This window comes from Filicampus tigris, chromosome 7 (assembly GCF_054856515.1).
Source record: "Filicampus tigris isolate MCC_2025a chromosome 7, RoL_Ftig_1.0, whole genome shotgun sequence".
Classification (NCBI taxonomy): Eukaryota; Metazoa; Chordata; class Actinopteri; order Syngnathiformes; family Syngnathidae; genus Filicampus; species Filicampus tigris.
In genome coordinates, this window is record NC_141223.1 from 24,099,779 (window position 1) to 24,112,760 (window position 12,982).

Sequence of the window (12,982 nt, forward strand, 5' to 3'; positions counted from 1 at the left end):
GTAATAGTATGCCCCAGTTGTAGGTGGGAGGCGCGGGTTACGTGATGTGAAAATAAGGAAACACAAACACGCTTGAACGCACGTTGTTGTTGCACGTCTCTTCTTACACAAACAAATGCCACATTGATTAACATGACTAACGCATTGTGAAATACGCCATAGCCAAGCAGCTGTGTATAGTGGTTTGCTGGAATGCTTTTATTTTGAAGGAGGGGAAGTGTGGAAGATAAATAAGTAACTTGACTACGACTTCTGGCTGCTGTTTGACCCAAATAATTATACGATAAATCGAGCCCGGGGCTCGCAATGCAAGTAAGCACACGCACGTTGGCTAAGTACTACTGGCGAGATTGAAGCGTGTCCACAGCGGGTTCAAATTGTAAATTAGTCAGCTAATGATCTTTAAAAAGCCTCTGCCGTTAGAGCATTTCTCCCGCGGAGATGTCAATTGTGGATGCTTTGTTTTTTGGTCGGAGGGCGGAACGGGGCCGACAATGTTTATGAATATGGCCGAGGGGTCGCGGCCGTAAGGGTACCCAAGTCAAGGGTGGAGGGTCGCGGCCGGACAGACAAAAAATGGTCTAATGCCCAGCTCTGGTAAACTCTCAATACGCATTTGTGGATGCTCAATAGGCATTTGTGACTGTGTTTACGGATATGATTTTTTTGACACATTTGTGGATTGAAATGCGCATTTGTAAATGGTTTTGCTTCAATAATGACCCCATAGATTGGCCAGTACCATTCAAACCCGAGCATCGACAATTCTGGTTGGCTAATACGTCTATCACTCAAACACCAAAGGGGAGGAAAAAAATACATTTTTGAATATAAAATGACACTTTCTTGCGATTGGATTATTGCGCCAGGTCAAACCTCGACGTCGATTAAATTTCGATTTATCGTGCAGCCCTAAACTTATCATTGGGTTCAGCGCAAGCAAAATTAGTGTCCACCAGACATGTCCACGACACGTGTATTGCTGCTTTGCTATTGGACACTTTGGGCCACATAACCCAAAGTACCCAGCAATTGCTCAGCTTTCGTTTCATTTGCAGGCGGGCAAAAACAACACAGTTGCACTAGTCATTACCTAAAATGCGTGTAGTTGTTGTTTGGGCTGTAAATGTGTTTGTTATGGCTATTTGACGTTTGTCACCGTCACTGTAGCTCATCCGGTCGGGAATGAAGTGGACCCCTGTGCCGATATGTAGTTATCGCTTCTCGGCCTTTTGGCTAAGTCTGCGATCACCTCCTTTGGTTGTGTGTTCTACGCCTGTTGTGGCAAAGAGCTAAATCACAGGGGGATATATTGTCCTAACGGTTTGTGTTGAAAATCGCTTTTTTTTCTTAGGTCGGGTGCTGACGGTAAGTTGTTTGTTTTCCTTTAATTTTGTGGTCCTCCCACCATGTCGGCCACTTATGCCGGCATGCGGAGGTACCACAGTGTACGCTTCACCTTTAAGGACACTGGTGGAGGGACCCCGGGGATGTCCAGGTTGGACTTCTCCAGGAAATATGTCCAACAGACCTTAAAGTTTAAAGCTAATGAGCTTAATTGTATAATAACTTTGCCGTTTAGTAAAGGATTTGATGTTAGCTTTAATTCTGCTGCAAACCTTCGAGAATTTTGGACCCGGTTTGAAAATGTAAAAGCCCAGTTTTCTGTGTTTAACGTTGAGAAACTGACTGATAATGCTGCCAAAACAGTTATTGTCAGAATGTTCAATGAGACAGTTAACGCAGACGACATTTGTTTTTGGCTGGGTAGATATTGCGCGGTAAAAGGTCAGGCTGTGAAGGTGAGGGATGCGGACGGCATTTGGAATTGCGCTTGGCGGGTACCCATCCAGCAATGGCAGGACCCTCAGGGCTTCCAGGGCCTGAAACATCTCCCATCCATGATAGTCTTGGGCGAAAACCGAGGCTACATCCACTACCAAGGTCAACCCAAGCTCTGCCACAAATGTGGTGAGCACGGGCACCTGGCAGAAGCATGTGAGCAAATCATTTGTGGGAAATGTAGAGTAATTGGGCATACTTTTGAAGAATGTACCAATGGCAGAAAGTGCAATCTCTGTGGGGAATCAAACCACCTCTACAGAAATTGTCCAAAATCATTTGCCAACAAATTGAAGGCCGGAAAAGAAATGGGACAGCTTAATGGAAATGAAGGCAACAAACAAATTGAAAGTCATCAGAAAAATTCAAATCTCCCTCCAAAACCTGTCATTGGAGTAGAGGAAACCGGTGAGGAGGGGGAGGGGTGTGTATCGGCTCCACAGCTTAATGGAAATGAAAGCAACAAACAAATTGGAAGTCATCAGGAAAATTCAAATCTCCCTCCAAAACCTGTCATTGGAGTAGAGGAAACAGGTGAGGAGGGGGAGGGGCATGTATTGGCTCCACCAACAGGGAGCTCAGAAGAAAGTGGCATGTTGCAAGACCCGCCCACAAGCGAATCAAGTGAAGCCATCTTACAGCAGACTGACAGTGAGGACACTCAGATCCCTTGTGCACAAAAATCCAAAAGGCTAGCATCTGAAAGGTCTTCTGAGTCCCCTTTGACTTTAGAGAAGAGGGGAAAGCTTTGGAGCTCAGACAGTGAGGTGGATGAGCCCAGAGTTTTCCCCTGCAGCACACCAAATGAGCTCTCCTTTTTAAATATTAAATTGCAATCAACGCCCAAAAGTCACAATACCATGAATTTAAGGTTGTGTGAGAAACCATCACCAAAAGTTTCTCGGAGAAATGATCATGTACCCAACTCTCCTGCCGTACATATGAAGGAGGAACTGCAGTCTCGAGAAATAACTTAATGGACGGTTTTAATACTCCCTTTTGTGTTTTAATTTTAAATCATACCTGCAACTCTCACATTCTCAACTATAAATGTTAGAAGTGTGAAATCAAGGATTAGAGCCCAGAACGTCTTGTCCTTTTTAAAAACTATTAAGTCTGATGTGTTTTTAATCCAAGAATGTGGTCTACCTTTTTTAAGAAACTACAAACAGTGGGAGGAAATGTGGCCACACCCATCATTATGGAGTGGCTCAAATGAAAATCGAAATGACGGGGTGGCCATTTTAATAAACAATTCCCAAATTGAGGTTAAAAGGAGCACGGTGGTGGAAAATGGACGAGCACTGTTCGCACACCTAACATTTATAGGACAGGATTTTAACCTTTTAAATATTTATGGGTCTAATGATAAACATGATAGGTATGAACTTTTAGAAAACCTGCAGCCCCACATGCTAGGTCGCGCACCATTAATTATAGGAGGGGATTTTAATTGTGTTTTAAATATAAGGGATAGAAAGGGAGCTGGGGAGGATTTTAAAGTGGACAAAACATCTGTTTTACTGAATGACATGTGTCGGGTTTTTAAATTAGACGATTGTTTTAAAACCATGCATCCAAGAGAGGAGGGCTTCACGTGGTTCAGTAGTGATAGCACCAGAGCCTCTCGCATAGACTATCCATCAATCAATCACATTTTATTTATATAGCACTTTTCATACATAAAAATGCAACTCAAAGTGCTTTAAAACATTCAAAGCAAAACATAGAATTATCTTCAATCAAAAGAAAAGATAAATTATTTAAAAGTTGTTGAAAGCCAAACTAAAAAGGTGTGTCTTGAGCTTCCTCTTAAAAATATCAACAGTCTCTGCAGACCTGACATCCTCTGGCAGGCTATTCCAAAGGTGAGGACCAAAATGGCTGAATGCAGCCTCGCCATGCATTTTGGTCCTCACCCTTGGAATAAATAAAAGGCCGGCGCCAGAGGACCTCAGGATCCGCGAGGGCTGGTATGATAAAAGCAAATCAGATAAATAAGATGGCCCAAGACCATTAACACATTTATAAACTAATAAAAGTACTTTAAAATCGATCCTGAAACACACAGGGAGCCAATGCAGCAATTTCAAAACTGGCGTAATGTGCTCCCGCCCTCTGGTTCTCGTCAGCACCCGAGCGGCTGAATTCTGCAGTAGTTGCAGTGGTGAAATGCTCTTTTTCGGGAGGCCAGAGAGCAGGGCATTACAGTAATCTAAACGACAGGAAATAAAGGCTTGCATCAGCACTTCCGTGTTAGCCTGAGAGAGAAACGGGCGGACTCTGGCGATATTCTTAAGGTGATAAAAACCAATCTTGGTTACATTTTTAATATGAGGAATAAAACTGAGCTCAGAGTCAAAAATTACGCCAAGGTTCTTCACACAGTGTGAGGGATTAAAAATGTGTAGTTTTGGTAAAAGCTTCTCTCTCTGACCTTCGGGACCGATAACTAAAACCTCGGTCTTGTCCTCATTGAGCTTTAGGAAATTATCTGCCATCCATGACTTGATATCTAAAATGCAATTTAAAAGGGTATCAATGGGTCCTGTGTCATCAGGAGACACGGCAATATACAGCTGCGTGTCATCAGCATAGCTGTGAAAGCTGATGCCGTGTCCCCTGATGACATCCCCGAGGGGAAGCATATAAAGATTAAAAAGTAAGGGGCCTAAAATCGAACCTTGAGGAACCCCACATTTAATTTCATGAGTTTTAGAGGAACAAGTATCCATACTTACAAAGAAATATCGGTCTGTGAGATAGGAATAAAACCAGTCAAAAACAGTACCAGAGATGCCCACTAGATTTTTAAGTCTATTTAATAAAATTTGGTGATCTACTGTATCAAAAGCAGCGCTTAGATCCAGTAGCACCAAGACTGTGAGTTTTCTCTCTGTGAGACTACATATTTACACGTGATTGGCCACCGACGGATGCTAGATTAACGCCTGTTTTCTTCTCAGACCACCTAGTACTGTCATGTACTCTTTCACCGCCTTCTGGTGTCACCATTGGAGGAGGACTGTGGAAGATGAACTGCTCCCTGCTGGAGGATGAGGCCTTGGTTGCTAAATACAGGGAGCAGTACAAGGACTGGCAAACACTTCAAGACTTGTACGAATCGAGGGCACAGTGGTGGGAAATGATAAAGCTAAGAACTCAGAGCTTTTTTAAAAGAGCAGGTAAGGAAAAAAGAAGGAAGGAAATGAAACACATGCTGGGCCTGCAAAACAGACTACAAAGGTATTTTAATTTATCACAAAAGGGCATTAATTTTAATGGGGAAATTAAACAGGTCAAAAAGGAACTGAGACTTCTAGCAAATATCAAAAGTAGAGGCGTAATATTAAGGAGCAAAGAAAAAGAAATAGAGGAAGGAGAAAAATATACCAGGTATTTCTTCAAAAAAATTATGAGCAAGGGTGGGGGTATCTTCAAGCTGCAAAAAGGAAATGGAGTGATAACGGAAATTAGCAGTGAAATAAACCAGGAAGTCGAAACTTACTACCAGAGACTGTATGACAAGAAAGATACTCAATTAGAGACAATGTCAGAAGTATTACATTTCATTGAGAAAACCGTGACTGACAAAGTGTTATTAACTCAAGATTTTACCCGAGAGGAAATAAATAAATGTGTAAGACAATTCAAAAAAGCAAAGTCTCCAGGAGAGGACGGCCTCTGCCTTGAGTTCTATTTGACCTTTTGGGACTTGTTGGCACCAGATTTAATCACTGTTTTTAATGAGTTGGACAAAACAAGACGACTACCAGATAGCTTCAGAGTAGGGATAGTCGCACTATTGCACAAAAAGGGAGACAAGACTGACCTTGGTAACTGGCGACCCATTACGCTTTTAAATGTTGATTGTAAACTTTTAGCTATGCGTTTGTCTGTCTTACTGGACGAATTGATCGACCCTGATCAAACCTGTGCCATAGCGGGTAGGAAGATCACAGACAGCCTCACGCTGACCCGTGACACAATTTGCTACACAAGAGACAGAAATATGCGGTTAGTAATCTTAAACTTGGACTTTGAGAAGGCCTTCGACCGAGTTTCACATCAATACCTCTTTAGGCTATTGAAAAAATTGGGTCTTCCCCAAAGGTTTATAGGGTGGGTGGAACTGCTGTATCAGAACATTAGCAGCAAATTCATGGTTAATGGGAATTTGACAAAAGCAGTCCAGATTAACTCAGGTGTGCGTCAAGGCTGTCCCTTATCTGCTCTCCTCTATGTTTTATGCATAGAACCACTGGCACAGATTTTGAGACGGGACAAAATGATTAAGGGGGTGAGTATCCCTGGGGGCGGAGGACTTACAACAAAGTGCATCTTGTACATGGACGATTTTAACATCCTGTGTTCAGATCTTTTATCTGTGACAAGGGCCTTGGACTTGACTGACTGGTACGGAAGGGCCTCTGGGTCAAAACTCAATAGAGCTAAGACCCAAGCACAATTTTATGGACCGTGGACCGCGACAAAAAAGACAGGACTACCCCTGACACTGATACAAACGGACCAGAGAATACTTGGGATCAAATTTGGCAAAGATGGGGGCGGGGAAACAAACTGGGGTGACGTGATAGGGAAAGTGAGAAAAAGACTTGGTTTTTGGGGGCTGAGAGACCTGACTATAGAGGGGAAAGTTTTAATTATAAAAGCTGTTATTCTACCCTTGCTTTTATTGACCAGTTCTGTTTTTACCCCAACAAGAAATGTGCTTTTAGATTTGGACCGCGCCTTCTTTCATTTTATCTGGGGGTCCAAGTGGGAGAGACTGACAAGAGACACCATGAAGAAAACCAAGGAAAATGGAGGAAAAGGAGTGCCGGACCTCCATCTCTTCTTGGGGAGCCAATATGTAGCCCTGCACCTGAGAAATGCGCTTGAACCATCAAGTGCCCAGAAGAGCCAAGCAATGACACGTTTCTGGATGGGTTCATACCTCCGGAAACTAAAATTAATACCGACTGATCATAAAATCCCTGTGTCTTTTAATCTGCCACCATTTTATTCTTTTATCAGGAATTTTTTAAGAAAGTTTGAGTTGGAAAAAGAAGAGTGTCATGTTTTAAAAAATCACAGATCTCTTATCTCTGTTGTGCAGAAGCGGGAAGCAGTGAGTCCAGTTCCCGGCCTCGCATTTGGTGAGCCCACAACGGTTTGGCGCAATGTCAACCATCCTGCCCTCTCAAACAGACTTCGGGACCTGTCATGGATGGTGGCCCATGAAATTCTCCCGGTGAGGTCCGTTATGCACTCCCGAGGAATGTCAGCGTCTTCAAATTGCCCCCGACCTGGTTGTGGCGCCCACGAGTCGGTGAGGCACCTCCTCTGGGAGTGCAGTGCTGCTGCAGACCTGTGGGCGACAGCCGGCCACCTACAATTCCCGGACTTGCCAGCAAGGGAGGCATTAAACGCACAGCTTGTGCTCTATGGGGTGAGCCAGTTGGAAAACCCTAAAGAACACTTTGAAAAGCAGTGGCTCACCCTCGCCGCCATCAAAGACGCCATCTGGACCTCCAGAAACTTGCTGGTAAGGAGACACAGACAGACCCCCCCTGTGGCTGTGCTCCGAATGGCCGCAGCTACCCTGACAGCTGCTGGCGGCAGGCCAAGGACGCAGCCACCAAGAAGAGTCGTCTGTGCCCACCCGGAGGAGGGAACCGAAGCTACACATAAAAGGTCTTGGCAGCGACGGTCTGGTTCACCGGGAGAGACTGCTGAAAAGGAACAAGAGGGGTGAGGAACTCCTATGGGCGCCCTGAGAGGACCGGAGGAATGCTGTTTGAAAGGGTAGGATGAGGTCCCAATTACTAAGGACACTACGCTTCTGTACAATAGGCTTGATATGTTCTATCTAATCTGTCTTTTAAATTTCAGTATATTATGCATAGTTTACCTGGTATTATTAAGGTTAACATGATGACTTTTAAGCTAACAAGGATATTGTTTGAACATGTTGTTTTGTGAATAGAGCTGTGCTCCATATTGGAGAGATGTGACTAACATTTGTCCATTGTAACAATAAAACTTGTTCAAAAGAAAAATCTGTCCTTATCAGTTTAATATCTGATACGTCTCCTATCTGGGGACTATATATTAAATTGATTTTTGGAACTGGGAGATGGAGAAAGGGCTTGCTCCGTCCACTCCATGCATTGACCTGGTATTGCAGTATCTCCAGGAATGGTGCACCCCCTCTGCTGGTTAACAACAAGCATTAAACTTGGTCTGACGTTTCACGGTGGTGTTTCGGTCATTGCAGCCAATACTCATGATTACGAATGCCCCATGTCGCAGTATCCTAAGAAGTGAAGGCAAGACTTCTGATGTTGAAAGTTTGCAATATCATTTCAGAAGGATATAGTTTAGTATTTTATTTTAATCTTTTTCCCTTTCAAGATAGAAAAACAATTAAAAGAATACAAAGTCATAGTTTTATCAAGAAAGACCTTTGTTTCCCACCATAAGAAAACATTGTCTTGCTCTGCCCACGCTACTCCAAAAAGAGCTAAAGTAAACAAGGATATTTGTCATACTTCAAATTTTATTAAAATGCTGTTACACCACTCGATGTCAGCAGCGCAAAATTATGTTCCTGACCACACAAAGAAACAGGAAGTGAAGCATGGGGGCTGGGACAATTCCCGCTTTGAATTCTTGGTAGAAGTGAAGCAAGGCATGATGGGAATGTTTTTGCAGATTCATTTTACCTCATTCCTAATGGTTTAGGTAATGTACTGACTGAACGATACTATTCAACCCTTCTGCCTCTTGCGGTATTTTGACCAAAAAATGGACACAATCATTTCTGAATATTTTCTCACTTTCAAAATGTTCAGTGGCACCAGACAAATCCATACATATATAGTTTCTATCCATCTATCTATCTATCTCTCTCTTTATCTATCTCTCTCTCTCTATCTTCCATACATATATAGTTTCTATCCATCTATCTATCTATCTCTATCTATCTATCTATCTATCTATCTATCTATCTATCTATCTATCTATCTATCCATCCTATCTAATCACAACAAACTCTGACAACTAATCCAGGTGGTCAACAGTCTCTTTGCCGTGGTTGTAGTTGATATAATTAAAAAAATATTTTTGGCTTTCTTTTTCTTCAAAATTCCCTGAACCATTCAGCCAACAAGTGCGTTTTGTTTACGTTCTCACTGCACGTCTTCACGTCTGCAGGCGCAGGCTGTGAGCCTCGGCTGGATTGGGCAGCGTCTTCGGAGTCCACCGTCGTCACAACGGTCGGCCGCCCCCGACAGCGGAGCTCCTCCCCGACGTTCGGCAACAGTTGCACTCGCTCACTCGCCGGCGGAGAACCTCCAGTAACCGCGGCAACGTTGGCCAGAACATTTTATTATTTAACTAATTCGGGGGCTCAACTCATTAATAACCAATTGTTTGTCATTAATAGTCAATTGTTAATAAATTCTAATGTTCATTTGGTTCCCTCTCGCTCTCTCTACACATCATTTGAATTTGGTACAAATAATGAAGTAGTTAAGACATCCGCCAAACCCCGAAAGTGAAATTCCTCTAAGCTCCAGCACAACCGCACGTATTCCTTTGCACACGTGCACGGCTGGCGCGTGTGAACGTATGTGCGTGTACTTACACACGTCTGAAAAGGCACAGCAAAAGGCAAAGCAAAATTTGGCAAATGGCAGCCAATGTCACCCCGGAAGCAGAAACGCTACTGGGATGACCCCAGCATAATCAGAAGGTTCTTATCTTGGCGCCACCTGGAGGATTAGGGCTGTTCACACTCTCAACACTAATTTTATACTTTGGCTGCGTAGTGCACTCGTCACACAATAGTTTCATTCGGTAATCATTGAAAAATGCACGAAAACACATCAGGTTTACAATGCATCAAAAATCATGATTTAGAATGGGACTCATAAACTCTCACTGCACAGTATAAGTCTGTGGGCTGATGTAAGCAGACACACGTACACAGCCTGAAAGTCTTGAGTGCGAGTGAACGTCCGTGCATGTGCACATGCACGCACGCACATGCACGCGCACACATTCATATCCACACATGAACATTTGGTAAGTACTCTTACTTCACTAAAATACTCTTTGTCATAACTGTACCATTCATCTCACAAACACACACGCACGCACGCACACACGCACACACACGCTCACGCGCACGCACGCACGCATGCACATACGTTTCTTGTCAATCACAATACAGCTTTTTATGCATGGAGCGCCACTCCCACAGCGCATACATCAGCGAAAGCAATGAGATTTGCATACAGCATTTTCATTTTCCAATATGAGCGCGCGTTTTCACTTGCACACGCGCGCACGGCTGAGGCACGTGTACGTGAGTGTATATTCCTGTATGTGCACGCACGCACACACACAACAAATCGACTCACGCAAACTCATGCCACAAGCACATACGTCATCTCGAAGCAAAATCATTAGTTGTCCTTTAGCGCCACATGGTGGATTAGGGCTGTTAACACTCTAAACTCCAATTTTCGATTTTCACGGTTTAGTAGACCCGTCACACAATGTACTCATCGGGTATTCATTGAAAATGCACGAAAACACACCAGGTTTACAGTAAGTCCAAAACCATGCTGTATAATGGGAGTCAATGGGACAAAAAATGGCAAAATACGTCCTGCGTAGTTAAAACAATGAAACCAGCTAACTCATGCAGGACTCATTTTAAAAATGACAGCATGGTGCCATTTTGAACTTCGGCATGTTCTGACCATCTGGGTGAAAGTTCAGCTTCCTCGTGTTATTTTTTTTATGCTTTGGCTTTGATGTAAAATTCTTTGATCTGAAATATCCAAGAAATGGTCAAATACCGCAGGAGGGTTAAACCGGTGGAAGAGTGAGGCATCATCCAGTGTGAATGTGTGCGTATGTGTCGACACGTGTCTCGCAGATGAGCCGTGACTGAAGAAGCTGTGTGTGCGAAAGAGGTTGTCCTTGGTGAGTAGGACAACTCATACTTACCTGGCAGGGGAGATACCATGATCAAGAAGGTGGTTCATCCAGGGTGAGGCTCAGCCATTGCACTCTGGCTGTGCTGACCTCTGCGAATTCCCCAAATGTGGGAATCTCGACTGCACAATTTCTGGTAGTGGGGGACTGCGTTCGCGCTATCCCCTGATAACTTTGTCAAAATCAACACACCTGTCAATTTCTTCTTCTTCTTCTTCATGATGCGCATCGTAGGATACATCTGTCAGATAGTAATTGTGGCATAACCATTTTGTCAAACGGACCCTCAGGCCCCGCCGCATGCCCATTTTTTGGGCCGGGGGGTGGTTGGTGTCGGCTGACAAATTTTTAAAAAATAGCTGGACTAAGCAAGTGGCTTTTAGTCAGGCCCACTAATCGGCCCTCATGGGTGTGACGTGCTCGCTGGGCGGCGGAATTTAATCTCAGCCTACTCGGTGAAAGGCTTCTTTTTAGGCTTCTTTCTACTCCCGCGTCGACGCGAGCGACAACTGATGTTATAGGGATTGTGGTATTGTCCCTCAGCACCCCCCGCCTCCTCTTGTAATAGTATGCCCCAGTTGTAGGTGGGAGGCGCGGGTTACGTGATGTGAAAATAAGGAAACACAAACACGCTTGAACGCACGTTGTTGTTGCACGTCTCTTCTTACACAAACAAATGCCACATTGATTAACATGACTAACGCATTGTGAAATACGCCATAGCCAAGCAGCTGTGTATAGTGGTTTGCTGGAATGCTTTTATTTTGAAGGAGGGGACGTGTGGAAGATAAATAAGTAACTTGACTACGACTTCTGGCTGCTGTTTGACCCAAATAATTATACGATAAATCGAGCCCGGGGCTCGCAATGCAAGTAAGCACAGCCACGTTGGCTAAGTACTACTGGCGAGATTGAAGCGTGTCCACAGCGGGTTCAAATTGTAAATTAGTCAGCTAATGATCTTTCAAAAGCCTCTGCCCTTAGAGCCTTTCTCCCGCGGAGATGTCAATTGTGGATGCTTTGTTTTTTGGTCGGAGGGCGGAACGGGGCCGACAATGTTTATGAATATGGCCGAGGGGTCGCGGCCGTAAGGGTACCCAAGTCAAGGGTGGAGGGTCGCGGCCGGACAGACAAAAAATGGTCTAATGCCCAGCTCTGGTAAACTCTCAATACGCATTTGTGGATGCTCAATAGGCATTTGTGACTGTGTTTACGGATATGATTTTTTTGACACATTTGTGGATTGAAATGCGCATTTGTAAATGGTTTTGCTTCAATAATGACCCCATAGATTGGCCAGTACCATTCAAACCCGAGCATCGACAATTCTGGTTGGCTAATACGTCTATCACTCAAACACCAAAGGGGAGGAAAAAAATACATTTTTGAATATAAAATGACACTTTCTTGCGATTGGATTATTGCGCCAGGTCAAACCTCGACGTCGATTAAATTTCGATTTATCGTGCAGCCCTAAACTTATCATTGGGTTCAGCGCAAGCAAAATTAGTGTCCACCAGACATGTCCACGACACGTGTATTGCTGCTTTGCTATTGGACACTTTGGGCCACATAACCCAAAGTACCCAGCAATTGCTCAGCTTTCGTTTCATTTGCAGGCGGGCAAAAACAACACAGTTGCACTAGTCATTACCTAAAATGCGTGTAGTTGTTGTTTGGGCTGTAAATGTGTTTGTTATGGCTATTTGACGTTTGTCACCGTCACTGTAGCTCATCCGGTCGGGAATGAAGTGGACCCCTGTGCCGATATGTAGTTATCGCTTCTCGGCCTTTTGGCTAAGATCAAGTGTAGTATCTGTTCTTATCAGTTTAATATCTGATACGTCTCCTATCTGGGGACTACATATTAAATTGATTTTTGGAACTGGGAGATGGAAAAGGGGCTTGCTCCGTCCACTCCATGCATTGACCTGGTATTGCAGTATCTCCAGGAATGGTGCACCCCCTCTGCTGGTTAACGACAAGCATTAAACTTGGTCTGACGTTTCACGGTGGTGTTTCGGTCATTGCAGCCAATGCTCATGATTACGAATGCCCCATGTCGCAGTATCCTAAGAAGTGAAGGCAAGACTTCTGATGTTGAAAGTTTGCAATATCATTTCAGAAG

The 12,982-nt window shown here is 43.9% G+C and overlaps 3 non-coding genes across 3 annotated transcripts; all 3 read left to right on the plus strand.

The window, feature by feature from the left end:
• Positions 1 to 7,872: 7,872 nt before the first annotated feature.
• On the plus strand, positions 7,873 to 8,057 carry LOC147145275 (U2 spliceosomal RNA). Its single transcript, XR_015087642.1, has one exon. It is a non-coding gene; the product is annotated as a U2 spliceosomal RNA (small nuclear RNA).
• A 2,801-nt stretch (positions 8,058 to 10,858) lies between these two features.
• On the plus strand, positions 10,859 to 11,022 carry LOC147145276 (U1 spliceosomal RNA). The gene has a single exon (XR_015087693.1). It is a non-coding gene; the product is annotated as a U1 spliceosomal RNA (small nuclear RNA).
• A 1,609-nt stretch (positions 11,023 to 12,631) lies between these two features.
• Positions 12,632 to 12,822, plus strand: LOC147145277 (U2 spliceosomal RNA). Its single transcript, XR_015087617.1, has one exon. It is a non-coding gene; the product is annotated as a U2 spliceosomal RNA (small nuclear RNA).
• The last annotated feature ends 160 nt before the right edge of the window (positions 12,823 to 12,982 follow it).